Source organism: Gorilla gorilla, chromosome 7 (genome assembly GCF_029281585.2).
Source record: "Gorilla gorilla gorilla isolate KB3781 chromosome 7, NHGRI_mGorGor1-v2.1_pri, whole genome shotgun sequence".
In the NCBI taxonomy this organism is placed as follows: Eukaryota; Metazoa; Chordata; class Mammalia; order Primates; family Hominidae; genus Gorilla; species Gorilla gorilla.
Window position 1 is genome coordinate 131,785,400 of NC_073231.2, and position 6,450 is coordinate 131,791,849.

The following is a 6,450-nucleotide window of genomic DNA, read 5'->3' on the forward strand; positions in this document are numbered from 1 at the left end:
TTTGGCAGGCATTCCTTTCTTCTTGAGATCCCACAAATATCCTAAGATTCCAGAGCCTGCTGGGAAGTGACATTCCTTGCTCACCTGCAAAGCTGCAAACCCTGCAAAGCCAGGTTTCAAGCCAGTTTTCACAAGAGGAGCTTTGTAAGCATTGGCCCTATAAGGTCAACCTTAGTTCCTTAAAAGTGTCTGGTCATATCTGATTAAATAAGCATCACTCTCAAATATGACATCCAGGCAAAGCCTTGGTTGTATTACCAATGTTTTTGTGCCCTGTTAACAAAGAGGACAGACTCTTACGGAATCTATGCAAATAACCATATTGCCATGAAAATAAGAAGACTCAAGGAGAATTTCCAAATTTTGAATGGGTGAGTCAGGGAAGAAAAGAAAGAAGTTTCATTTCTGTTTACAAGAAATTAGCATGGTCTATGAAATTGTTATGAGTGATGAATAGCTTAAAAAAAAGAGGAGGGGTTTTCTTATGTCCAGAAAATAGGATATTAGGCGGAGTGTGGTGGCTCACATCTGTTATTCCAGCACTTTGGGAGGCCGAGGCGGGTGGATCATGAGGTCAAGAGATCGAGACCATTCTGGCCAACATGGTGAAAACCCGTCACTACTAAAAATACAAAAATCGCCAAGTGTGGTGGCACTTCCCTGTAATCCCAGCTACTCGGGAGGCTGAGACAGGAGAATTGCTTGAACCTGGGAGGCAGAGGTTGCAGTGAGCTGAGATCACGCCATTGCACTCCAGCCTGGGCATAAGAGCAAAACTCTGTCTCAAAAAAAAAAAAAAAAAAATAGTACATTAAAGGAATAGCCGTATAGCCCTATTCCAAAAAAGTCCCATAATTATCTATCATCAGTTCATTCACTCCTGTGGAATTAGTTCTTGTCCCACTTGATCCCGGATTAGTAGGCTTATGAACCCATCTCTTTTTCAGCTAGAGTTCTGGAATTCCTAACTCAGTTCATTGTTTTGGTCCCAAAGTTACTTAAACAACGTAATTAGAAACTTTAACACAACAGCACCTAGCATAATCCTTTTCCACGTACTTCTGAGTCAGTCCTTTTTTGTGGAAACAAAGTCCTCCATAGATAACAAAAGACTTAAAATTGCTGTGGTTAACATATTTTTGATAATTTTTGAAAGTAAAAGATCTGATGAAAGTTTGCTATAAAAATAATACATTGACAGAAAAATTTAATTGTCGTTATGGCACTTAAAGTTGCTACAAAAAGTTTCAGAGAAAATATGTGTAAACATAATAATTAATTTTATTTTCAAAAAAGGGTGGATATTACATCAAATTTATGAAAGTGGATGGGCATAGTTTTTATAGAGAAAACATTTTCAGATATAACATGATTGAGTGGGTGCAGTGGCTCATGCCTGTAATCCGAGCACTTTGGGAGGCCGAGGCAGGTGGATCACAAGCATAAGTTCAGGAGTTGGAGACTAGCCTGGCCAACATGGTAAAACCCCGTCTCTACTAAAAATACAAAAATTAGCCAGGTGTGATGGCAGTCACCTGTAGTCCCGGCTACTCGGGAGGCTGAGGCAGGAGAATCTCTTGAACCTGGGAGGCGGAGGTTGTAGTGAGCCGAGATTGTGCCACTGCACTCCAGCCTGGGCGACAGAGTGAGACTCCGTCTCAAAAAAAAAAAAGAAATAACATGATAATCATGAGACATAATATGTCATGAATATATCAAACATATAGTTAGAATATACCAAGAATAGATTATGAAGCAAAGAGATTCAGTATATTTGTATAGGTTTAGGAAAAAAATACTCAAGTAGAACAAAAATGTATTCTTACTATGTGGACAACTCAGAAGACATAGCTATATTTATTAAATCAATTATATTAAACTACTCTCAATGGCCAAAGTTTTATCTAAATTAGGTGAACTTGAGTTTTTTAACATTTTGTTAAGCTTTTATAAAAATACTTTTTTCACATTGATGATATTAGAAATTTGATTTTCGTAATTTCAAGGAAGTTCAAGAATACTTAACTTATGTAGGCTCTCATTCATCTCTAAGACAATCCAAAAGGAGCTTATTTAAGGTGTTTTATAATTTAACGTGGTAATACCATCTGGAGGTAGGAAAATATTACACAAACAAAATGTATGTGCACATGCACAAACACACATACATAAACGTACAGGCAGACATAGCCAACTTACAGCTTTAAGTTTTAAATTTTAGCCATGACTTAGGCATAATCACAGAAATGCAAAACTCACTGATTCATATGAAAAAACAGAGTATTGACTGGGCACGGTAGCTCATGCCTGTAATCTCAGCACTTTGGGAGGCCAAGGCGGTCAGATCATTAAGTCAGAAGATCGAGACCATCCTGGCCAACATGGTGAAACACAGTGTCTACTAAAAATACAAAAATTAGCTGAGCATGGTGGCATGCGCTTGTAATCCCAGCTACTTTGGAGGCTGCGGCAGGAGAATCGCTTGAACCTGGGAGGTAGAGATTGCAGTGAGCCGAGATTGCGCCACTGTACACCAGCCTGGCAACAGAGTGAGACTCCATCTCAAAAAACAAACAAACAAACAAAAAAACAAACAAAGTATCATCATTGCCTCATGTTTATATTTTTACAAGGATAATATTTTTGGTAGATGGGGCAAGTTGAAGTAACCTGTTCAATATGGGAGCTGAAGCATCTTCACCAATATTTGTGTAGGAGACCCATAAGCTACCCTTGGCTCTGGTGTATAATTCTAGGGAAGCTGTGGACTCAATTTCAAGGGAGGCATGGAGGAGAGACCAAGCGGTCATCTGGTGTCTCCAGAGCCCACCTGAGGGGATAAAACATTCAGCCTGTTTCCGGTGAGCCTTTTTAGCCTCAGGCTGTTGCTCTTAGTGCCCCTGGGCTTCTCTAGAGCCTCCCATGAAGGGACAGAACTTAAAGCTCAAGGGATTATAAGGAATTGAGGGGCCAGAGTGGGAGAGGAAAGGTCTGGCAGGAGTGGATGGAAAGGTGGAGGAGATAGAGGGTTGAAAGAGGAAGATCCAAGGATTAAAGGGAGCTGAAGGGAACATGGAAGATGGTAGAAAAGAGAGGTTGGGGGATAGGTGATGAGAAGACACAGGTCACAGATTGGGGAAGGAAGACTGTCTTTGAAAGAAGCAATGGTCACTGAAAAGTTTATGAGAGAGAGCATTTTTTTTTCTGCCTCTTTGTACCAAATGCCCACCACCACTAACAAAGCATCTATTGCTTGGATGAGATCTTGGTGGCACAGGATTCAATTGCCCTTCGCAGAATGAGGCAACTTGGAAAAATTCTACATTCTCCAAAGAGGCCATTGAAATTTAAGTTGTAAAATATTGCCATTTTTTTTTTGAAGAAAGTGGGTGGAATTATTACCATAGTAACACAGAGCATACCCCAGAGTTGAGGGGTCTGGAGTACAACAGCCAAATTGATGGTTTCTCATGATAATGGAAGGGACACCTGCTGGTGCTAGAGGCCTTGGGATTTCAACTCAGGTATGATTCTCAGGAGAGAATGAGGGGCTTTCACCACACTCAAAAAAGGCAGAAGGGAAAGATAGAAAACCAGAAGAAAATGACAAAAATGAGAGAAATATAAGTCAACTTCTCACTGTGCTACAACAGACAGACGTCTGGAACACTGGATTAGAAATCATGACTTACCACTGTGGTTTCTGATTTCCCCAGCCAAGGAGAGGCACAAGGAGTCCAATAAGAAAGAACTGGGTGAAGAAAGCAGGACCCAGAGGCAATGGGCATTTTGTCCAAGTCATGGCATCATTATTGTCAAAGAAAAGAAGTTTAATCTAGACATTAGTCTAGAAAAACTTTCTTAAGAAGGGGAGTATTGCAATAGGAGTGGGGCAACAGCATAACAGAAAGATGCTCAAATCCTAAGTCAGAGAAGGGATGAGTGAGCAAAGCTTTTAAGATACCTGTGGAAAGTTGAGGGGAAATCAACAAAACCCTGCGAAAATCTGGGGGTGGGAGGGAATTCTTAAAACTTAACAAACATCCTCAAACATTATATGAATAGGAGAATTGAGACAGGAAATGTTGGTTTGTGGTCAGGCACATGGGGCTGGGTCTGCACCCAAAATGGAGCAAACAAGTTAAAGTGAGAAGTTCACATAAAACAGAGGGCCTGTTAGTCCTCTGCCAAACAGCCAAAAGTTGTTTCAGCTAACAGTCAAGCACAGTCTTCTCAGCCTCCTCAGTGCCCAAAATTGCCTTTGAGATTTCCCAGAGGACTTCTGGAAAGTTGCAAAGATGTGTTCTTTCACCGTGGGAAAAGACAAGAATTGGAAACAGTTAGGATTGTTTGATATGTTATCATTGATAAGATGTCTAGGAAGCATTGTCCAATCAGAAGAGATGCTCAGGTTTGCATAGGTTAAATTTGTATGGGTAAAATGTCATTAACATAAACATGTTTAAAACTGTATTCTACATAAGAAGTTTCTGGAGAATTGTGAATGTGTGTGTTTTTTTTTTGTTACACTTTTAAGATTACAGTGTTAAATGTTTATCAAGTTACATTTCTACAGCTAGCAGGATAACACATGTGTTACTGGCACTCAGACTTCATCCTAGGGAATGTTTACTGGGAATTCCCAAATACACCACAAGCCAAATAACTTCCAGCATTTCCCATCTTTTTACTTTCTTCATTTCCATCTTTGCCCAAGTCATCTGGTTTTTCATGGACCACCATTGCATGGCCAATGATGGAGTGGCCTCCTGAGAGTGAGATCATAGAATCTTCAATAGAAACATCGTTGCACCATCTTTGCCAGCAGTCACATAGCCGAGGTGTTTAACATGCCTCTCTTGATCCTTTGGTCCACCGTGTTTTGGGGATAGAGGATGAAAGTGAGGACCTGCACTGGTACAGCCTTGTATATTATTTGCAAACTGATGAACATGGAATCTGCTGGCCTTCAGGCAATCCTGTAATGTGTCCCAACACCACAACTGGTCCATTTTCCTTCTGCTTGAAATGGATAATTCTCTGTACCAGGCCTTCGCCCTTCAGCATGCACTGATGCGGCCACGCTCCTGTCTGGGTTCTGAGGATTGCCAGGGAAACAGGAGGTGCTATAAGAGATGACAATGCAAACCCCAGAATTGTTAATGTTTTCACTGTCCATGATGTATTTCTATTTATCAGAGTCCTGGGGTCGCTTTGTTTGATGTTAGATAAAAGCAGTATAGTGTTATCAGTCATAATTCATTATATTTTCAAACTTTAACTTGGTTGCAACTTTACTTCTTTTATTTGGAACCAGTATATGCTAGGCTGGTAGTTTTACCTTGAGAATTCACTTCACTTATCTATGCATTTTTATTAATACTCTAATGTTTAGAATCTACTTCAGATGTGCTGACTCTATTTACTTGATAACTTTGATATATTTTTAGTAAATTCTAATGAAGTGCTAGGTATTTGTGGCATCTAATGTCTCAGGATTTTTATGTTATATATGAAAATGTTTTCTTTGTAAGGTTATATATAAGCATTTTTATAAATTGGATGTAATATAGCCTCTTTGAAAATATTGCCAATACATTGTGTTTATAGATATTTTCTCTAAAATGTTTTTTGGATTGAATTTATTTTGTTTTGTACAACAGAAACAACCAGATGTGTTTGTCAATTGCATTATTCTTATAATGAACTCTATTCAGATTATTCACTTTTGAAAATTATCAATAATATGTACATGATAGCCATTTTTAGACTTTTGTCATCTACTGATAGTTTTGTTTGTTCTGTTTTACACTGATGTTTCCATAAAATCCTTGCAATCAATTATAGGCTAAGGTGTTCTATCTTCAGCAAAAAAGAACAATCTTAGAGTCTGGTGGAAAAGGATCATGCCATATACTCTGGGGAACAGATCTCTGATGGCATTGTTTAAACGACTATGAAATCATACCATTGGACTGAGTCAGGAGTTGCAGATGTCTAGTTGAGAAGCAGATGCATTCACGAAACAACACAAGATCAGGTGGAAGAAGAGTTAATTTTATAGAACTGAATGAGCAGATGAATATGATTTTTATTTGAAATAGTATTAAGGTTTTATTCTCTATTTTTTGGAAGTAAGAATTTCTTTTCTTTTTCTCTTAAGCTATCACTCAAACAATTTTATAGACTATGCTAATTTCTTGTAAACAGAAATGAAACTTCTTCCTTTTCTTCCCTGACTCACCCATTCCAAATCTGGAAACTCTCATTGAGTCTTGTTATCTTCATGGCAATATAGTTATTTGCATAGATACCGTAAGAGTCTGTCCTCCTTGTTAACAGGACACAAGCAAAAACATTGGTAATACAACCAAGGCTTTGCCTGGATGTGATATTTGAGAATGATGCTTATTTGATCAGATATGACCAGACACTTTTAAGGAACTAAAG

At 38.8% G+C, this 6,450-nt stretch overlaps 1 long non-coding RNA gene and 1 pseudogene across 1 annotated transcript in view; both read right to left on the reverse strand.

The window, feature by feature from the left end:
- LOC134759038 (uncharacterized) overlaps window positions 1-3,976 on the reverse strand; it is a 28,894-nt gene extending 24,918 nt beyond the window's left edge. The window contains exon 1 of the long non-coding RNA XR_010134894.1: window positions 3,693-3,976. This is a non-coding gene — a long non-coding RNA (uncharacterized lncRNA). The remainder of the gene's footprint in view (window positions 1-3,692) is intronic.
- A 653-nt stretch (window positions 3,977-4,629) lies between these two features.
- LOC109027942 (superoxide dismutase [Cu-Zn]-like) lies at window positions 4,630-5,256 on the reverse strand (annotated as a pseudogene).
- Window positions 5,257-6,450: the final 1,194 nt, after the last annotated feature.